The following is a 23,080-nucleotide window of genomic DNA, read 5'->3' on the forward strand; positions in this document are numbered from 1 at the left end:
AAACCACCTCTCCTGTTGTAATGGGTTTCAAAACGCAATAAAAAAGCAACGTGTGACCTCACCCTTAACACCACTTGTGACTAGAGTGCTTAAAAATGCAGGACACAGCCTCAAATACAAAATTTAAAGTAGTTACCAGTCCTGTATATAACCCCCTCACGTGGCTTGTATCCATGTGGATTTGAGACATTTGCGACAAAAAGTCTCTAAAAGAAGCCAAAATTTGCACCTGCCAGGATAGGAAAAACTGAACATGTATCACAAGTAAAAAGACATGATCATACATAAGGTGCAAAAAAAAAAGCGGCCAAATGTCTCTAAATTTCACCTCAGAGAGACAAAACTATGATACATGTCCCCCAATATCTAGCCAACTAGTATCCTTCCTCCCATGGCTCCACTTTCTCATTAACCCTGTGGAGCCATGGGAGCATCTTTGTATTGCTTGAAGCTACTTTATTGCAATGTATTCCTGGCTCACAGAGCACAGAGAGAGGGTCTAAGGTAGAGGTGGCAAAACCCAGACAGCAAGTAACTGACGGGCTCCTGTGCCCATATAAATCCAAGGCAAAGCTAGATACTAGGAAACTTTAGGATATCGGTAATATTTGAATGTAGTAAGACATTGGTGGGCTCCATTAAAAGCAGTTATGTGCGACAAAATGGTACTACTGAAAAGAACAACACATCACATAAAAAACAAGCCCTAAACAAGCCCTGTCAACCAAAATATATTAAAGGGAACCTACCACCACGACTCTACCTATAAAGGTAGATCGGGTGGTAGGTGGATGTAAGGGACATGAGGATAGCTCTTTTTAGAGCTAATCCTCACGTCCCCGCTAACTTTTGGTAAACTTTATTCAACTAATATGTAAATTTTGTTATGCGGCTACTGGGGCGTGGAGTAGCCGCGCACAAGGCTACACGGCGCAGCTACTCCACGCCCCAGTAGCCACATTACTCCACCTACATCCATCGTCCGAAATGCTGCCGTTCTGCACATGCGCAGAATGCAGGCCCGCGGCTGAGCAGTAGCCGGCTTGTCGGACGAGGGCGCTCAGCTATGAGGAGCTGCTCTCCGCCCACAACAGGGTAGGAGGAGTAATGTGGCTACTGGGGCGTGGAGCAGCTGCGCCGTGTAGCCTCCTGCGCGGCTACACCACGCCCCAGTAGCCGCATAACAAAATTTACATATTAGTTGAATAAAGTTTACCAAAAGTTAGCGGGGACGTGAGGGTTAGCTCTAAAAAGAGCTATCCTCACGCCCCTTACATCCACCTACCACCCGTTCTACCTTTATAGGTAGAATTGTGGTGGTAGGTTCCCTTTAAAGTTATGCCTCCAAAAAGATGGCTATAAGAAAACAAATGAAATTTTCTTTATATATTAATTTTTCTGTAATCCTAGTGATCTATAGAATAAAGATAACATATTATTTTTCTAGTGCGTGGAACGGCCTCAAAAATATTCAAAAAATAGGAAACCAGAATTGATAATTTTCTATTCCTTCATACATTCAAGAGTTAATAAAATCTCATCAAGAAGCTAAAGATGTACTAAAATGAAGTATTTGTTAAGTGCAACTAATCTCACAGAAAATAAGCCATTACATGTCCAAATTACCAAAAAAATAAAGATTGTATAGCTTTTAACACCTTCCCGTCATAGCCCTTTTTTGCTTTTGCGTTTTCATTTTTCACTCCCCACCATCAAAAAACTTTTTTATTTTTCAATGCACAGAGCTGTGTTATGGCGTATTTTCTGCATAACAAATTAAACTTCAAAATGGTGGTATTTAATATTCCATGCCATGTACTGGGAAGCGGGAAGAAAAATGTAAAATGCTGTGAAATTGGTAAAAAAAAGCATTTGTGCCATATTCTTGTGGGCTTGGATTTTACGGATTTCACTATGTGCCCATAATGACATGTCTTCTTTATTCTATGGGTCGGAACGATTACGGGGATACCAAATTTGTATAGGTTTTATAATGTTCTCATACATATACAAAAATTAAAACCTCCTGTACAGAATTTTTTTGGGGGGATTTTGCCATTTTCTGGTGCTAATAACTTTTTTATACTTTTGTACACGGAGCTTTGGAAGGTGTAGTTTTTTGCGGCTTTTGATGACGTTTACAATGTTATTATTTTTAGGACTGTACGACCTTTTGATAAAAAAAAAAGTGCCATTTTCGACTTTGGGCGCGATTTTCTGTTACGGGGTTAAACGCATTCAAAAAACGTTATTATAGTTTGATTGATTGAGCATTTTCGGAAGCGTTGATAACTAATGTGTTTTTGATTCTATGAAAAGGGGGGGTGATTTGAGTTTTTAGGTTTTTTTATTATAATTTTTTTTAAATGTTTTTTTTTTTATTTTACTATTTTTCAGACTCCCTGGGGTACTTTAACCCTATGCGGACAGCGATTTGCGGGTACAAACCCGCGATCGGCGCTGGCACTGATGGCGGATCTTACCGGCTATGGAGAGGGCTCAGCCCATGAGCCTTCTCCATGCACCTGCACCCGGCATGTGACGTAGCATTACGTCACATGACGGTAAGGGGTTAAAAAGTGACAAAGCAAATCCTATCTGAATGGCGCCCCTTCCCTCTAAATGCCATGGAGTGTGCCCATACAGCAGTTTACCAGCAAATATGGGGTTTTGGAATACTTGGGAGAAATAGGGTATCTATTTTATCCAGTGAAAATGTGTAATTTTTTGAAAAATACATTCATTTAACCAAAAAAGGTTAAACAAACTTCATGAAAGTTGTTTTACATATGTGGAGGGGTGTAGTTTCTATAATGGGGTAATTTATGGAGTTTTACTATTATATAGATACTGAAAGGCAGCAAGAAAAAACTGCTAATAGGGTGCACAATATCCAAAAAGGCATGATGAAAGAGAAAAAAAGAAAAAGAAAGACTTAGATAAATGACCCCCATTGCCTATGGGGAGGAACACTATTTAATCATGCACATTAAATAGCTTAAATTTTGGGACAACATTTTGGAGACATTAGGAAAGGCTAAACAAGTTTAGAGAAAACCTCTTCAGACAAAAGTCGCTGAATATTTACTCACACATTTTGTGGAAATATATGTTTTCTTAAAAATTATTTTCAGTCAGACAGGGAAGAACAAGTATAGGACACAAAAGACAAGAGGTTTGGAGCAGAATGTGATGAAACCTGCACATGGAAGGACAAGGTGCACTTGTATATTTTGAGCATGTGTAGCTCTAAAAGTGATTTTTACATTTATGAATCTACAGTATGTCTATTGATGAATACTGTATTATCATTTCTTTTTCTTTATTCCATATGATTGGACAGTCTCTTGCTAGTTCAGCACTGAACAAGTAATTTTATTCTACTGATATCTACTTTTTTGCTTTCTCATAGCATGACATTCTGAAAAAAAAAACTGAGTGGAAAGAAAAATTGCAGCTTTATATTATCTCCATCCTCTCTTGAATTTACTTTATTACTATAGTTGGATTATATGGGGAACTTTTGGAGGTTTCCAAATATTTACAGAGAATTTCCAGGAAAAGTAAACTTTCTGTCTGATCTTGGAATCCATGTACCAAGGCAATGGGGATAGTTGGATTTCCTGCCTTAACAGACAAATATAAATAAAAATAATAATTCCAAGTGTTTAGTTTGGATTATTTTTCTGTGAATTGTGAGGAAACCTCAACATTTTGAAGCTTGCACCCACACATTTTGTGCTGTTCCAAAGATAAAAAATACTAAGTGAACTACAAACATGAAAACTCATTTTGTCGTGAATAATAAATAACCATGGTTCTAACTTTAAATGCTTGTCACAAGTTTTTACCAGTTTATACTCGGCAATAACATTTCTGAAAATCTAGCACATGTTTTCTAGTAACTTACAAATAATATCCTCAAACTTAAAAACTATAGACATATAAAGACATATGCGTTTCAGTCCATGCAACTTATTTTAATCTACTACCTTATAAACAACCATAGTTACCAGGTTATACAAAACTTTTCTGATTGTTCCCTGCAAAAATGAGTATGGATCTTGTTTGACCCTAGAGTAACCCTTTATATATATATTTTTCTGAAGGGACATAAGTATTGTATTACATGGTACACTTTAGGAGAGCAATGTTTCTGCAAGCTCTACATTGTATTAAAGAGGCCCTGTCACCCAATTTATCGGCACTAAAGTAAGCAGCTCCTAGTGCTTGATCAAATGCTGCAGTGTTAGAGTGATAGCATTACCGGAAACCTCCGGTAACGCTATCTAACACTGCGGCGGGGTACAGTGTAATTTTCGGACAGCTCGCAAAGGTGTCAGACGTATTCATGAGGGGGGCACTAACTCAGTGTCATCTCATCTGGCATAGTAGTGTGCTTTGATACTTGGCTAGAAAATAGCCATAGGAGAATACAAAGAGCTTACTTACGCCTACAGTAGCGTTCTATATATTTGATTTCTGGTTGATCTGCTGGTGGCTGTACTTTCTGCAGTGCATGTACTAGCCAATTCTGAGCAATTTGTAGTGAGACTTGCGACCGCTGTGTTCTGCGCTTAGTGACGCACATATCCATAGCAAAGACCGAAGTGGGAAAATTTAGTAGGGGTTGGATTTCAATTAGGCACTAACTCAGTGTCATCTCATCTGGCATAGTAGTGTGCTTTGATACTTGGCTAGAAAATAGCCATAGGAGAATACAAAGAGCTTACTTACGCCTACAGTAGCGTTCTATATATTTGATTTCTGGTTGATCTGCTGGTGGCTGTACTTTCTGCAGTGCATGTACTAGCCAATTCTGAGCAATTTGTAGTGAGACTTGCGACCGCTGTGTTCTGCGCTTAGTGACGCACATATCCATAGCATAGACCGAAGTGGGAAAATTTAGTAGGGGTTGGATTTCAATTAGGCACTAACTCAGTGTCATCTCATCTGGCATAGTAGTGTGCTTTGATACTTGGCTAGAAAATAGCCATAGGAGAATACAAAGAGCTTACTTACGCCTACAGTAGCGTTCTATATATTTGATTTCTGGTTGATCTGCTGGTGGCTGTACTTTCTGCAGTGCATGTACTAGCCAATTCTGAGCAATTTGTAGTGAGACTTGCGACCGCTGTGTTCTGCGCTTAGTGACGCACATATCCATAGCAAAGACCGAAGTGGGAAAATTTAGTAGGGGTTGGATTTCAATTAGGCACTAACTCAGTGTCATCTCATCTGGCATAGTAGTGTGCTTTGATACTTGGCTAGAAAATAGCCATAGCAATAGGATAGCATTGTTTGGTTTTAAAAACTCAAAAAAAAACAAAAAACACAAAAAAAAACAAAAAAACACAAAAAAAAACAAAAAAAAGTTAAAAAAAAAATAAAGTTATAACTCTCATTTTAAAAATGTTTAACCCGAGGGCTAGGGGTAGAGGACGAGGGCGGGGACGTGGGCGTCCAACTACTGCAGGGGTCAGAGGCCGTGGTCCTGGGCGGGGTGAGACACCACCTGCTGATGAGGGAGCAGGGGAACGCCGCAGAGCTACACTCCCTAGGTTCATGTCTGAAGTTACTGGGACTCGTGGTAGAGCACTTTTGAGGCCAGAACAGTGCGAACAGGTGATGTCGTGGATTGCTGACAATGCTTCGAGCAATTTGTCCACCACCAGTCAGTCTTCCACGCAGTCCACCCATGTCACCGAAATCGCCACTCCTCCAGCTCCTGCACCTCAGCCTCCTCCCCCCCAGTCTGCCCCCTCCCAGGAAAATTTGGCATTTGAACCGGCATACTCTGAGGAACTGTTTTCTGGACCCTTCCCACAGTCACAAACCACTTGTCCGGTTGCTGCTGAGCAATTTTCCGATGCCCAGGTTTTCCACCAGTCACAGTCTGTGGGTGATGATGACCTTCTTGACGTAGTGGAAGTGTGTAAAGAGGTGTCCGACGATGAGGAGACACGGTTGTCAGACAGTGGGGAAGTTGTTGTCAGGGCAGGAAGTCCGAGGGGGGAGCAGACTGAGGGATCGGAGGATGATGAGGTGACAGACCCAAGCTGGGTTGAGAGGCCGGGTGAACACAGTGCTTCTGAGACGGAGGAGAGTCCTCGACCAGAACAGGTTGGAAGAGGCAGTGGTGGGGCCAGACGGAGAGGCAGGGCCAGAGCTGGTGCATCAGCGCCAAATGTGTCAACTAGTGAAGCTCCCGTGGCGAGGGCTCTTGCGGCGAGGGTTAGATCTTCATAAGTCGGGAGGTTCTTTAAGGAAACACCGGATGACCGACGGACTGTGGTGTGCAACATTTGCCAAACCAGGCTCAGCAGGGGTTCCACCACTACTAGCTTAACTACCACCAGTATGCGCAGGCATATGAATGCTAAACACCCCACTCAGTGGCAACAAGCCCGTTCACCTCCGGCCGTGCACACCACTGCTCCTTCCCCTGTGTCAGCTGCTAGTCAGCCCCCTGCCCAGGACCCTGCCACAAAAACCCCATCGTCGCCTCCACGATCCTCCACAGCATCCACCAGCGTTCAGCTCTCCATACCCCAGACGCTGGAGCGGAAACGCAAATATAGTGCAACCCACCCGCACGCCCAAGCCCTTAATGTGCACATCTCCAGATTGCTTAGCCTGGAGATGCTGCCCTAAAGGCTAGTAGAGACCGAGGCCTTTCGCAACCTCATGGCGGCGGCCGCCCCTCGGTATTCGGTCCCCAGCCGCCACTACTTTTCCCGATGTGCCGTCCCAGCCCTGCACCAGCACGTGTCAGACAACATCATCCGTGCCCTGACCAACGCCGTTTCTGACAAGGTCCACCTGACCACGGACACGTGGACGAGTGCTGCCGGGCAGGGCCACTATATATCGCTGACGGCACATTGGGTTAACTTGGTGGAGGCTGGGACCGAGTCTGACCCTGGGGCTGCTCATATACTGCCGACGCCGAGGATTGCGGGGCCTACCTCGGTCCAGGTGTTTCAGGCCTACTATGCCTCCTCCTCCTCCCACCCCTCCTCCACCTCCTCCTCCGAACTACCATCCGTGGGCACGGCGCCATCAGTCGGTAGCTCTAGGCACAGCAGCAGTGCCGTCGCTAAGCGACAGCAGGCGGTGCTCAAACTGCTGAGCCTAGGCGACAAAAGGCACACCGCCCAAGAGCTATTACAGGGCATCACGGCGCAGACTGATCTGTGGCTGGCACCGCTGAACCTCAAGCCGGGAATGGTTGTGTGTGACAACGGCCGTAACCTGGTGGCGGCTCTGCAACTCGGCAGACTGACACATGTGCCATGCCTGGCCCATGTGTTAAATCTGATAGTTCAGCGTTTCCTCAAGACATACCCCAATCTGTCTGATTTGCTCACGAAGGTGCGCCGCATCTGTGCGCATTTCAGGAAGTCCAGCCCAGATGCTGCCACTCTCAGGGCAGCGCAGCGCCGCCTCCAACTGCCCGCTCACCGACTGTTGTGCGACGTGCCCACGAGGTGGAATTCAACACTGACCATGTTATCCAGAGTTTACCAGCAGCGCAGAGCGATTGTAGACTGCCAGATGTCAACTTCCACCAGAACTGGTAGTCAGGTCAGTCAGCTTCCTCAAGTCTACAATGAGGAGTGGACGTGGATGTCTGATATCTGTCAGGTGCTGAGTAACTTTGAGGAGTCAACACAGATGGTCAGTGGCGATGCCGCCATCATCAGCCTCACCATCCCGCTGCTTGGCCTGTTGAAAAACTCTCTGGTCAGCATGAAGTCGGAAGCTTTGCGCTCGTCACAAGAGACAGGGGAAGAATATTCCCTTGTTGATAGCCAAAGCACCCTCAGGTCTGTTTCTCAGCGCATATCGGAGGAGGTGGAGGTGGAGGAGGATGAGGAGGAAGAGGAGGAGAATGTTGGCGAGACACAAGAGGGGACCATTGTTGAGTCCTTTACTGTTCAGCGTGTATGGGCAGAAGAAGAGGAGTTGGAGGAGTTGGAGGAGGAGGAAATGGACAGTCAGGCCAGTGAGGGGAGTGAATTCTTACGCGTTGGTACTCTGGCGCATATGGCAGATTTCATGCTAGGCTGCCTATCCCGTGACCCTCGCGTTCAAAGAATTTATTCCAGCACCGATTACTGGGTGTTCACTCTCCTGGACCCACGGTACAAGCAAAATCTTTCCACTCTCATCCCTGCAGAGGAAAGGAGTGTGAGAATGCATGAATACCAGCAGGCCCTGGTGCACAAGCTGAAACAGTATTTCCCTTCTGACAGCGCTAGCGGCAGAGTGCGTAGTTCTGCGGGACAAGTAGCGAGGGAGAGTAGGCGAGCAGGCAGCTTGTCCAGCACTGGCAAGGGTACGCTTTACAAGGCTTTTGCCAGCTTTATGTCACCCCAGCAAGACACTGTCACCTGTCCCCAGTCTCGGCAGAGTAGGGCTGATCTTTACAGAAAGATGGTGAGGGAGTACGTAGCTGACCATACCATCGTCCTAAATGATCACACAGCTCCCTACAACTACTGGGTTTCAAAGCTGGACATGTGGCACGAACTGGCGCTGTACGCCTTGGAGGTTCTTGCCTGCCCTGCCGCTAGCGTCTTGTCCGAGCGGGTTTTCAGTGCAGCTGGTGGCATCATCACCGATAAGCGTACACGCCTGTCGACTGACAGCGCTGACAGGCTGACGCTTATTAAAATGAATAAAGGCTGGATTTCTCAGAATTTCCAATCTCCACCAGGTGAAGGAAGCTCAACCTGAATAATTGATCCACTCCTCCTCCTCCTCATTTTCCTCCTTCTCCTCCTCTTTGTACAGTAAAGCAGAGGAAAATGGCTATTTTTTGACAGGGCCCACTGGCTCTTGCTATAGTACTTCATGCATTTAATTTTTCTGGAGGGCCACCTACCCGGTCCTCTGTTTGAAACAATTTTTGTGAGTGCCACATACAGGCACTCAATCTATTCCATTTTACTGCAGGGCCACCTACCTGCTCCTCTGGTTTGAAACATTTTTGGGACTGCCACATACAGGCACTCAATCTATTCCATTTTACTGGAGGGCCACCTACCTGCTCCTCTGGTTTGAAAAATTTTTGGGACTGCCACATACAGGCACTCAATCTATTCCATTTTACTGCAGGGCCACCTACCTGCTCCTCTGGTTTGAAACATTTTTGGGACTGCCACATACAGGCACTCAATCTATTCCATTTTACTGGAGGGCCACCTACCTGCTCCTCTGGTTTGAAACATTTTTGGGACTGCCACATACAGGCACTCAATCTATTCCATTTTACTGCAGGGCCACCTACCTGCTCCTCTGGTTTGAAACATTTTTGGGACTGCCACATACAGGCACTCAATCTATTCCATTTTACTGGAGGGCCACCTACCTGCTCCTCTGGTTTGAAACATTTTTGGGACTGCCACATACAGGCACTCAATCTATTCCATTTTACTGCAGGGCCACCTACCTGCTCCTCTGGTTTGAAACATTTTTGGGACTGCCACATACAGGCACTCAATCTATTCCATTTTACTGGAGGGCCAACTACCTGCTCCTCTGGTTTGAAAAATTTTTGGGACTGCCACATACAGGCACTCAATCTATTCCATTTTACTGCAGGGCCACCTACCTGCTCCTCTGGTTTGAAACATTTTTGGGACTGCCACATACAGGCACTCAATCTATTCCATTTTACTGGAGGGCCACCTACCTGCTCCTCTGGTTTGAAACATTTTTGGGACTGCCACATACAGGCACTCAATCTATTCCATTTTACTGCAGGGCCACCTACCTGCTCCTCTGGTTTGAAACATTTTTGGGACTGCCACATACAGGCACTCAATCTATTCCATTTTACTGCAGGGCCACCTACCTGCTCCTCTGGTTTGAAACATTTTTGGGACTGCCACATACAGGCACTCAATCTATTCCATTTTACTGCAGGGCCACCTACCTGCTCCTCTGGTTTGAAACATTTTTGGGACTGCCACATACAGGCACTCAATCTATTCCATTTTACTGGAGGGCCACCTACCTGCTCCTCTGGTTTGAAAAATTTTTGGGACTGCCACATACAGGCACTCAATCTATTCCATTTTACTGCAGGGCCACCTACCTGCTCCTCTGGTTTGAAACATTTTTGGGACTGCCACATACAGGCACTCAATCTATTCCATTTTACTGCAGGGCCACCTACCTGCTCCTCTGGTTTGAAAAATGTTTGGGACTGCCACATACAGGCACTATCCAAATTAAATTGTCTCCATAGCAGCCTCCACACGTTGTCTCCATTGCTACCTCCAAAAGTCGTCCATATAGCTGCCTCCATACATCGTCCCTTTATCAAACGAGGTGTGTCAGGCAGAAATTTGGGTTGTTTTCATGGATTCCACATCAAAGTTGTTAACTTTGTCGCCACCCTGCTGTGTAATCCACAAAATATACTGGCAAACTTTTACCATTTAGGGATATTATTTCAGCGCTTCTTGCGCATCTGTTTACATTCCCCTCTCCCGGCATATCCTAAACTTATAAGAACGCTACTACACTTGATCTTATACAAAAGGTTCTTAGAAGTGCTGTTTGGGGAGTAGCCTAGAGACAGGGGCTTGAATTGGCGAAAGCTCGCCTGGCAGCGGAGCGCCAGCTCCATGCGCATCATGCGCTTCTTGCGCATCTGTTTACATTCCCCTCACCCGCCATATCCCAAACTTATAAGAACGCTACTACACTTAACTTGGTGCAGGCTGGGACCGAGTCTGACCCTGGGGCTGGTCATATACTGCCGACGCAGAGAATTGCGGGGCCTACCTCGGTCCAGGTCTCAAAGGCCTACTATACCTCCTCCCACCCCTCCTCCACCTCCTCCTCCTCCGAATTACCATCCGTGGGCATGGCGCCATCAGTCGGTAGCTCTAGGCACAGCAGCAGTGCCGTCGCTAAGCGACAGCAGGCGGTGCTGAAACTGCTGAGCCTAGGCGATAAAAGGCACACCGCCCAAGAGCTATTACAGGGCATTCCACATCAAAGTTGTTAACTTTGTCGCCACCCTGCTGTGTAATCCACAAAATATACTGGCAAACTTTTACCATTTAGGGATATTATTTCAGCGCTTCTTGCGCATCTGTTTACATTCCCCTCACCCGGCATATCCTAAACTTATAAGAACGCTACTACACTTGATCTTATACAAAAGGTTCTTAGAAGTGCTGTTTGGGGAGTAGCCTAGAGACAGGGGCTTGAATTGGCGAAAGCTCGCCTGGCAGCGGAGCGCCAGCTCCATGCGCATCATGCGCTTCTTGCGCATCTGTTTACATTCCCCTCACCCGCCATATCCCAAACTTATAAGAACGCTACTACACTTAACTTGGTGCAGGCTGGGACCGAGTCTGACCCTGGGGCTGGTCATATACTGCCGACGCAGAGAATTGCGGGGCCTACCTCGGTCCAGGTCTCAAAGGCCTACTATACCTCCTCCCACCCCTCCTCCACCTCCTCCTCCTCCGAATTACCATCCGTGGGCATGGCGCCATCAGTCGGTAGCTCTAGGCACAGCAGCAGTGCCGTCGCTAAGCGACAGCAGGCGGTGCTGAAACTGCTGAGCCTAGGCGATAAAAGGCACACCGCCCAAGAGCTATTACAGGGCATTCCACATCAAAGTTGTTAACTTTGTCGCCACCCTGCTGTGTAATCCACAAAATATACTTGCAAACTTTTACCATTTAGGGATATTATTTCAGCGCTTCTTGCGCATCTGTTTACATTCCCCTCACCCGCCATATCCTAAACTTATAAGAACGCTACTACACTTGATCTTATACAAAAGGTTCTTAGAAGTGCTGTTTGGGGAGTAGCCTAGAGACAGGGGCTTGGATTGGCAAAAGCTCGCCTGGCTGCAGAGCGCCAGCTCCATCCCAAGATCCAACTAACATAGTTGCAGCACCTTTAATCTACTACTAGTTCACTGCCTCCATAATAATAATAATAATAATCTTTATTTATATAGCGTCATCATATTCTGTAGCGCTTTACAAATCATAGGAAACAAATACAAATGTAATGTAACAGAGCACAACATTTGTATGGAACAACAGGAGTGAGGTCCCTGCTCGCCAGAGCTTACGGTTTATGAAGATGATGGGGTAACACGAGGTAAAAGAATATTTAATGGTCAAGCCATTCTTCTTAGGGAATAGAAAAAAATATAATAAATGGAATTGCTGTCGCTTGAACCACTCAGCCGTCATCTTATATACCAGGTCCAGGGTGAATGGGACTGCAGAGAAGTCTGGTGCCTGTTGGTTGCTGGATAACAGATGGGAGGACGACACAGGACGGGTTAGTAGAAGAGTTAAAACTTCATGCAGTTAATGAGTGTTATAGGCTTGCCTAAAGAAATGGGTTTTAAGAGCACGTTTGAAACTTTGGAGGTTAGGTATTAGTCTGATAGTCCGGGGCAGAGCATTCCATAGAATTGGTGCAGCTCTAGAGAAGTCTTGGAGACGCGAGTGGGAGGTCCGCACTAGGGTAGAGGTTAATCTAAGATCACTGGCGGATCTAAGAGCACGGGTTGGGCGATAGACTGAGATAAGAGAGGAGAGGTAGGGGGGTGCAGCATTATACAGAGCTTTATGGATGAGGGTTATTATTATTTTAAACTGTATTCGAAAGGAGACTGGCAGCCAGTGCAGCGACTGGCATGAACTGTAAGCATACATGGTCCCCTTATCAAACGAGCTGTGTCAGGCAGAATTTTGGGTTGTTTTCATGGCTTCCATGTTAACTTTGTCGCCACCCTGCTGTGTAATCCACAAAATATACTGGCAAACTTTTATCATGTACCGATATTATTTGAGCGCTTCTTGCTCACCTCCTTTGGTTCCTCTCTGACACCCATTGGTTTGAAGCCTGAGTCCAATTAGGGTATGTCGCCATGCCACTCTCTAGCCTGCTGCCGCTGCCTCTGCCTCTGCCTCTGCATGCCGTCCCCTATAGTGTCAGGGTCAATTATTGGATGTTTTACATGCTATCTAGCTTCATTCTGTCACTCTGTCATGGCCATGCTGTTGCCCATAATTTTGGCATAATGGTGCGATTAAGCAGCCTCAGAGGCATCCATGCATGCTGCCCCTGCTGTTTCCTGTCCATTTCCGTGGTGTTTCCATCCTTTTCTGAGGTTCCCAGGTGTTTGGCCAAGCTTCCCTGTGCAGAGCCTTGGTCCCCTTGAAAAATGCTCGAGTCTCCCATTGACTTCAATGGGGTTCGTTATTCGAGACGAGCACTCGAGCATCGGGAAAAGTTCGTCTCGAATAACGAGTACCCGAGCATTTTAGTGTTCGCTCATCTCTAATTATGAATAAAAAATACCTTGAGAATGCTGTAGCGACACTAATGCAGAAACATATGTTGTTTAATCCCTGACCTGAGTGGTTTTGCTGAAAAATCAATTATAAAAATTAGGATAATGAGTCACTCCTGTGGCTGCCTGGCACTCCCCCCAGCCTAATTATGCACTGCTTCCGTCTTGTCCTGGCCAGTATAAGTGGTGAATATGTAATCACTGTGTTGTCCCAGACAGGCAGAAGTAATCAATCTCTGCACCACCACAGCTGCTGTGTATGAGTCATCCATCTCAGGTTGATTAGTCCTGTGTGGACAGTTCAGAAGCTCCGTGTAATGTGTTTATGTAAGACACCCATTCTGCACCTAGATTTCCCAAGGTCCTGAATTTTATAATTGTTTTTTGAGCAAAAATCCACTCAAATCAGGGATTAAACATGATATGTTTCTGCATCAGTGTAGCTACAGCATTCTCAATGCATGTTTGGTTCATAATGCATAAAAGCAAATGGCAGATTTCCTGTAATTGTGGTGATAATATAAATTATACACCTTCAGTACTTTTAAATGCTTATGGTTCCCGTATAATAGTTTTGTGAAATCTTATCATACAGCATTTATGAATCATTGTTTCCAATTTTATCGTCTATTGCACATACTTCATACAAAATGAATTTAATTTTTATACTGCAATCCACATTTAACCATTGATACATGCAAAACAGTAGTACTGCCACACTTTGTTTTCATCTAATTATTGACAATGTGAACAGTACAATGGGAGGGAATGACATCAACATATTGTGAAGTAAAGTGGGTCATCATATAGTGCATGATGTCCCCATGACTGCAGTTCCCTTAAACTTCAATTTCACTCATGTCACTGGTAAACCTTAATGACAAATGGCAGCACAATTAATTACATGCTACACTGGCCTGTGGCATTTTGTTTTGCTGCACATCGAACTCAGATTTTCATTTGTGATGTAATAGATCTGTCAGCCTGAGAAATAAAAATCTTGGATCTACAGTGATGCTGCTCCATTTAGTAAACATCAGCAGAAGGGATCTGGAATATAAAACAAATACTTGACAATAGCATTGTTTTACAAAAATAATTTATTCTTAAAGCAAATCTTTAGCTTTTTCATTTTTTTAAAATATTATTATATAGCTGGTAATAATGTAAGTTACCAAACCAGAGTAACTGTAATTGGATTACAGTACTTCTACAATGACATAGTTGACTTGTGGCATTTGGGTAACTAAGTGTAGAGTGTAAGCCACCAATTGCTTTTATCTGACCTTACTGAACAGTGTTAAATGTCCATTCTTTGTTCCCAATTTCTCTTTTCTCTAGCTTAGTTTTCCATGGTGTTTCCTGAGCAATATCTCATCCAGTGTATCCATTTGATTCTGTCAGTCTCGCTTTAACCCATTCATTACAATGTGCTATCAGCACATTGTAATGAATGAGGAGTAAAATCCCCATATACTGCCATATTGCAGTATGGCAGTATATGGTAGGATCGATCAGACAACCTAGGGTTAAAGTACCCTAGGGAGTCTGAAAAATAGTAAAAGTAAAAAAAGTTTAAAAAAAAAATTATAATAAAAAAACCTAAAAATTCAAATCACCCCCCTTTCCCTAGAACTGATATTAATATTAATAAACAGTAAAAATCATAAACACATTAGGTATCACCGCGTCCGAAAATGTCCGATCTATCAAAATATAATTACGGTTTTTCACTGCGTTTAACCTCGTAATGGAAAATAGCGTCCAAAGTCAAAAATGGCATTTTTTTGCCATTTAGGAAAATATAAAAAAATGTATAAAAAGTGATCAAAAGGTCACACAGTCCTAAAAATGATAGCAATGAAAACGCCATTAAAAGTCGCAAAAAATGACACCACCCACAGCTCCGTACAGCAAAGTAAGAAAAAGTTATTGCCGCCAGAAGATGGCAAAATAAAAAAAAACATTTTGTACAGGAGGTTTTAATTTTTTTAAATGTATGAAAACATTATAAAACCTATACAAATATGGTATCCACATGATCGTACCGACCCAAAGAATAAATTAGATATGTCATTTGTGGCACACAGTGAAAGCTGTAAAATCCAAGCCCACGAGAAAGTGTCGCAAATGTGTTTTTTCACCATTTTCACTACATTTGGAATTTTTTTCCCGCTTCCCAGTACGCGCCATGGAATATTGAATACCGTCACTACGAAGTGCAATTTGTTACACAGAAAATAAGCCATAACAGAGCTCTTTATGTGGAAAAATAAAAAAGTTATAGATTTTTGAAGGTGGGGAGTGAAAAATGGAAGTGAAAAAACTAAAAAAGGCCAAGTCGTTAAGGGGTTAATATTGAAAGATATTGCTAGTCTAAAGAGAATGTGTCATCTGAAATTGGCATAATAAACCACTACCAGTATGTTGTCAAGCAGCTGAGCAGCTTCTAGATCACATTTCTTTCATGGCCTGGTGGGGTGGCATCATCCAGAAAATCAACTTTGGTAAGGTGTAAATTGGTTTTATGAAGTCAAGGAGGCAGAGAGTTTAACACAGCTTTCCATGCCTTAAAATGCCACTTTTACTGTAATTGATGGTCCTGGGTCCAGGGACATCATTGATCAGATCTCCTCAAATGCTGCATGATGTGAATCACATGAGAGGAAGTGTTCAGAGGCAAGGAGAGCTTGACTTCAGTGTTAAAAGCTCTGGGCCATGAAAGAAACATCATCTAGAAGCTGTTCAGCTGCTTGACAACATACTGTTAGTGGTAGCTAATTTCTGATGACAGGTTCCCTTTAAACACTGATCCTCTCCAATATGTGTTGTACCCACTTTAATATACTGGCCAATATTATGGCTATTAGCTTAGGCTTCTTACTGAAATAGTTCTGTGAACTTTGGATCAAAAGAATCCATATTTTTCTTTTTAATCAATATAAATAATTCAAATTATGACAAACTTCAACAGATTTACAATTCCTGCTGGGGGCTTTATTGTATGTAGAAATTTACTGTATAAAACACACTTTCAGTTTATCCTTCCTAATAAGTCGGATCAAAAACGTATGATTCATTTCAGTTTATTATTATAAGATTCTAAGCATTTAATAATACAGTCAAATACTTGTTGTACAAATCCCACATGAAACCTAAAAACGGACAGAATGCGGTAGCGCGAAATGACCCATAGCCTTGCTGTGATCGGTGTCCACCTGTTCCGTGTTTTGAAATAAAAGAAGATGTTTTTTAACAAGTGGTGAGTGCCGCATCATTTGTTTGCTTCATTAAGTTGCTTTTATAATTAAAAATGTTTTTTGTTTTTTTTTTAATCAAGGCACAATATACAAAGGATGGCAAGATCCTAAAAATCCATGCAGGTATGCACAGTTGGTACTTTCTATAAAACATAGAGGAAAAAAAGGAAATTAAGTTTGACTTTGTTAAATTCATCCAGAGTTAATATGGAGTCATTTGCTGGAATGAAATTGAATGTGTCAAGTGATTATGAAGGAAACAATAAATCTGCTTGTCATTGGCACAGTGATGATATCAAAAGTCACACTTTGCAATTTAACATCTGCCAGTGGCTTCATGTCACATAAAATACTACAAGACACGGAACACATCCTGGCATTGGAAGTTTAATAATGAAACTAAGGAAAAATTATGGAAAGTTATGCAAATTACTGACACATTGCTATTGTGAAATATAACTTAATGTGTTTCAATTAAGACAAAAAGAGAAAAAAAATCTGAAGAATGACAGCAGATTCACAGATGAATGAACACAGTTTACAGATAACCTAGAACTAATTGCTCCTATTAGGACAGAAACTATCAAGACATGTTATTGTTAAGACACCACAAGGTATATTTTTACCATTTATGTTGAAATATCATAGGATAAGAAGTTATACAGGACAGATCTTCTGGGATGAACCACAAACTTTACAAATAATTTACAATTTATAATATGTCAGTTCCGTTTCTCATCTAACATGGTAATAATTATTTTTCTGTTTTCTTGCACTACAAGGATAATTTCACAATATATTTCACAAACTCATAAATCGTTGCAAAGAATTCATTAAGCACATGAATAAATATGCTTTGGGCCTTGTGTAGCTTATGGGCATATTTCAACTTCACCTGAATACTTCTGATTCTTTTGCATTAAACATTCTGGAAGGAATTTAATATGGCTTATCAACCCTATTCTGATGTACATAATGACAATCCGAAACATAACGACTTCCTCCTCATTTATTGTCTCTATGAGCCAAAAATAAAAAAATTATTTTGTGCTCATATAATACTGCCATGGGCCAAATAAATTACGTGTATGCACCACATTAAAGGGGTTATCCGGGTTTAAACATGTACTTACCTCCCTGGTGCTGCCGATGTCCCGCGCCACGGCCCGTCTTCTCCGTGCGCCGGTTTCATTACACCGGCGCACAGGGAGCTTCCGGCCGGCCGGATGCTCCCATGCGCACCATCTCCCAGCGCTTACAACGCTGAGAGATAGGGACGGATGGGAGGAGCCGTCCACAATGCGGACCGGGAAGCTCCCTGTGCGCGGCTTCCGTGCCCCTGTTTGTTTACAGGGGCACGGATCGAAGTGACCGCGGCGCAGGACTTCGGCGGCGCCGGAGGAGGTAAGTCCATGTTTATTATGTTTAACTATCCCTCCCCAGCCCGGCCCTAAAAAGATCTTTAAACCCGGATAACCCCTTTAATCTATTACAGTTTAGAAGCCAACAGCTATTCGGAAACACCACAGTCGTATCCTACAACATAGGTATTAAATTCCCTCCTCAATGTCTTTACTTTGGAACTTTTTTGTAGTTACAACTTGTCTGATTGTCTGTTACATGGAAAAGATGAACTAAGGTAATTCAGGTCATTACAATCACATCATAGGCAGTCCCTGAGGTATGTACAACATAGGTTCTTTAGGTTTGTTCTTAAGTTGAATTTGTATGTAAGTTGAGCAAGTATATTTTATCATTTTAGCTCCAGACAAACTTTTTTTTTGTCTCAGTGACAATTGGATTTTAAAAATGTTTTGCTGTCATATCAACAAGGATTAATAAAACATAATTATAGACACCTTACAGCTGATCAGTGCAGCCTGGGACTAAAGTAAACCATGCAGAGATCTTCACCAGAGGTCACAGTTGCCTAAGGGGTCCGTCTGAAACTAGGGCTTCGTAAGTCGGGTGTCCTTAACTCAGGGACCGCCTGTATATGAACTATCATTTAGTGCTACAGACATGGAGCATCATGTGACAGGTAATGTGATACCTTTCCTAGATCAGTGGTACTTGTGCTCAATAACTGAACAGGTCTATATAAATTGGTGAATAGGCTACAGAACCTTTTAATGTATTACTCTTTACTTATACAATCAAGGAGATTTATCATTGTTTTAATATATTAATAATCTTGTAAGTAGCGTCACTAATAGTCTTAGCTTTAATGATATTCTGTAATTCTGACAGTGTTATCCCAGCCCCTCCCATGAATTAAAGAAACGTATGACTTTTCCAAGACAATTCCTAACGGAAGTATGAGGTTCATTTCATTTCAAATAGTCAGGTCCCCCACAGCCCCAACCTATCTGAGGAGTGGTTTATGATATATACAGTGCTGAATCAGCCCCTTTCGGTGTCTGTCTCTCTGGCAATGTTCCAGCAAGAGATTGTATTCCACTTTCTACTGCCCCTGAAGGTAAAAGTAAAGTGAGTTTTATATGTCTATATTGGCAGAAAGTTCCCTAAGTGCTAGCTACATACAGCAGCATGCTCTGTAGCAGTGATACTTGTCACAAGGAACAAGGAGGCAAAGGTTTGTTTGGTGAACCTGTGGTTATAATGGTCCCTTTACTGCATATTTTGGTAAATATACACATGTGGGTTATGTATGAACCACCAGGTCATTCCACAATCGCAACTTGTGGTGGCAGTCAAGGCGAAGTACAGAATCATTAGACAAAATTGTGGTTCGGGACAGGCATGAGGTCAACACAGGTAGCACAAGATCAACATCAAAACAAAGCAGGAGGTCAGGGCAGGTAGCAAAGAAGGGTGGTCAGGAACAGATCTGAGGTCACAACAGGAAATCAAGACTAGCGCACAGGGCATGGAACACAGTTTTCTCTGAGGCATAGAAGCACAAATATCCAGCAGGGGACACAGGAAGGTGCCGGAAATCTAACAGAATGGGCAGCTGGCTGGCACATTGTTTCCCAATGACTTCACGTGGAGCATGGATCCTCAGGAAAGTGGAAGCATGGTTTGTGTGAACATTACTTTCAGTGCTTTTAGCTGAACCCCTACTTCAATGGGTCAGTTTATCACTTATTGCTGATTACACTGCACTGTTCTTAGCAACTTTTGTGTGCAGGTAGACCATCTGTTTGGTGAAAGTCCAATGAGAATAGTGGTCCCTTGTGTACACTGTGTTCATTCAGAAGGTTTCTGTATATATCTGTATAACCTGCTGTTGTTCTGTTTTCCAAAAGTATATAATTTTAAATTTCTCGACATAGACACAGTTTATGAATGTAATTTGTATAAGACATATTTTGTATAAGACCTATTTTGTAATTATTCTTGCCTATTTCATTATATCACTCATCAGCTAATCTGGACTAAAGAGACAATTAATCTATATTCTTGCTGAAATGTTTTTGTAACCTGACAAAACCTGACGAAATAAATCATAGCACATAAATGACAATTTTAATACAAAATAAAAAAATATTTTTCATTTGCCAGAATGATGTACACTCTATGGCTGATCCCTAATTACCTTGGAAAACTATTTAGCCTGCAGCTTTAACCTGCATTAATCAGGAATTTTCAGGCATAAGAATACAATAATTTAAACTAAATGAGACAGGCCAAACAATATAAAACATACTAAATATAATACATACATCTATATATCAGGGTAATGAACTGTAAATTGATAATGAACTGTAAAAGAAAGTATAATATAAAAGTATATAATAGTATATCATTATTAAAGTTGACATATACACTATGTAGGAGACATATATTTTGATACTGTATAAGCTGATATTATTTTATGACCACAAGTAGATTTTCTTTCCTCTCAACAAAATAAAATGTTCACCTTTTTTTTTTACTCCACAGAATCCAAAAGCCATAACTTTTTTCTTTTTGAAAAAATAGATAAAGAATTGGGGCTACTCAACGGATATCATTCTATCCAATAGTGGTTCAAAAACATGTGCTCACAGATGGAAGTATCAACAACAAACAATAACAAATTACAAAGTGTCCAGAGCACCAGTTTAAGACACACCCAAATATAGTTGCAAATAAAATACACAGAAAATGTTTTTTGATAAAATACTAGACTCTGAAACGCGACTAGCTTGGTGAGTGAATTTGACTGCAACTGAATCCTCTTGCATCTTGATACTGAACCCCACTAAGTCTTCATAGAAGAAATATAAGCACAGATCCTACCAAGGTTAAGACTCTCCTTGTACGGATTTATCCGTCACAGAGTGTGAAGGGGTTAAAAGGAACCAGCAGTTAAGGAGCTCTCGATTATTTAACACACATCGGCTTCACGCCTGCGCAGTAAATCTGACCAGACGCCGAAGAAGACACAGAAGCAATTATATGACTTTACATTTCTCACAAACACTCAGCGGACACCATTTAATATCACAATCTTGCTTTCTTAATCATTTGCAAGCCAGATAAGAGACAAGCCAACTAAGACACCAAAGTGATGACAAATGTGCACTACGTCTTATCCAACTAAAGTGATGACAAATGTGTGTTACGCTTTATCCAACTATTGGGTCTAAATTGGGACAGTACATATAAGAAAGCAAAAAAAGAAATGAAGATTTTGTCTTTGATACATTTTGACTTTTATATATTGTACTCATTTCATGATTAAGACTTTTCTGAGAAATATTGTTCAAGCAACAAATACCTCAACAGTGTGAACACTGCACAATCACACAATTGTTTCAGGGACTACTGCATCTCTTTTTCCAACCAGTGTTTGTAGCCATATTAGGGGCATTAGTTTGATATATATATATATATATATATATATATATATATATATATATATATATATATTTTTTTTTATACATGCATGTGTTTTTATGCGATTGGTAGGGGTGGGATGTTGGACCTCTAGTACATTAATGTATTAACTGTATTTTATCGAAAAACATTTTAGCACGTTTTAGCAGTGCCATTTAATATTCCATGCAATGTACTGGAAAACTGGAAAAAAGAATACAAATGTGGTTGAAAAAGAAATGTGCATACTTTATATAGATATTACTGTGAGGTTGGAATGACACATCCCCTTTATTCTTTGGACAAATACTATCATGCAGACACCAAAATCATAAAGGTTTGTTATGCCTTAATATCTTTAAAAAAATTTAAATGACATCTACCATATATACTATAGTATAAGCCGACCCGAGTATAAGCCAAGACCCCTAATTTTAACACAAAAAAATGGAAAAACCTATTGATTAGAGTCTAAGCCAAGGGTGGGAAATGCATTGGTCACAGCCCCAGTACATAGCTCCCCTGTAGTAGCCAGATAGCCTGCCAGCCCCCCTGTAGTGTACAGCCTGCCAGCCCCTGTAGTAACCAGATAGCCTGCCAGCCCCCTGTAGTAGCCAGATAGCCTGCCAGCCCCCTGTAGTAGCCAGATAGCCTGCCAGCCCCCTGTAGTAGCCAGATAGCCTGCCACCCCCCTGTAGTAGCCAGAAAGCCTGCCACCCCCCTGTAGTAGCCAGAAAGCCTGCCACCCCCCTGTAATAGCCAGAAAGCCTGCCACCCCCCTGTAATAGCCAGAAAGCCTGCCACCCCCCTGTAGTAGCCAGCCAGCCTCCTGTAGTAGCCAGCCTGCCCCCTGTAGTAGCCACCCAGCCTGCCAGCCCCCTGTGGTAGATAGTATGCCCATAAAAAAAATAAACTCGGTACTCAGCATTCCGACGGCCCAGGCAATGCCTCTTCTTTCTTCAAGTCGGCGCCAGGTCCGCGATGGCTATGTGTGTGGACTGGCCTGTGCACTCTGTGATGTCAGCAGCAGTCATTGACCAAAATTGTATAATTTGATACTTGCTTCGCGTGCAACTGGCCTTATATGTAGGGGTGTAGAAGAGTCATTTTGGGCTTACTCAAAAATGTCTGACATGACTAGTATATCATTATGTATGCTACTTTCCAGCAGCTGCAACCAAGTTTCTGTCTAGTGGTAGTACTTGGCATATGGGACATCAACCAAGATAGAAGGGGAAATTCAAGCATGAAACTTCAATGACCCTATAAGTTTCAAGCATGACTTGGATCAGAATGCATGCTTGGCTTGTTGCACACAAGTACAGTATTATTCTAGATCAGTCAGCACTTGGACAGAACTGTGTCAATTGTGCTATACGTATGTCAGATGTCTTTCATCTGACTTTCTGCTTGTCTGATCCTTTCGCAGCATGTCCTACTCTGGTCCTGGTCTAAAATAACACTCCGTAAGGAGAACTCTTACATCCCAACCCTAGTCACAAGCCTCTCACCGTTCAGCACTGTCTTCTGATAAGTTAGCCGATGTATGGAAGCATCTGAAATGTGTTCTTCACTGTGAAGCTGTGAAGTGAAAGCTCGTTCTCGAGCAGGCAAAATACTCGTCCGAGCAACCAGCCGTTTCGAG

This window comes from Engystomops pustulosus, chromosome 2 (assembly GCF_040894005.1).
Source record: "Engystomops pustulosus chromosome 2, aEngPut4.maternal, whole genome shotgun sequence".
In the NCBI taxonomy this organism is placed as follows: domain Eukaryota; kingdom Metazoa; phylum Chordata; class Amphibia; order Anura; family Leptodactylidae; genus Engystomops; species Engystomops pustulosus.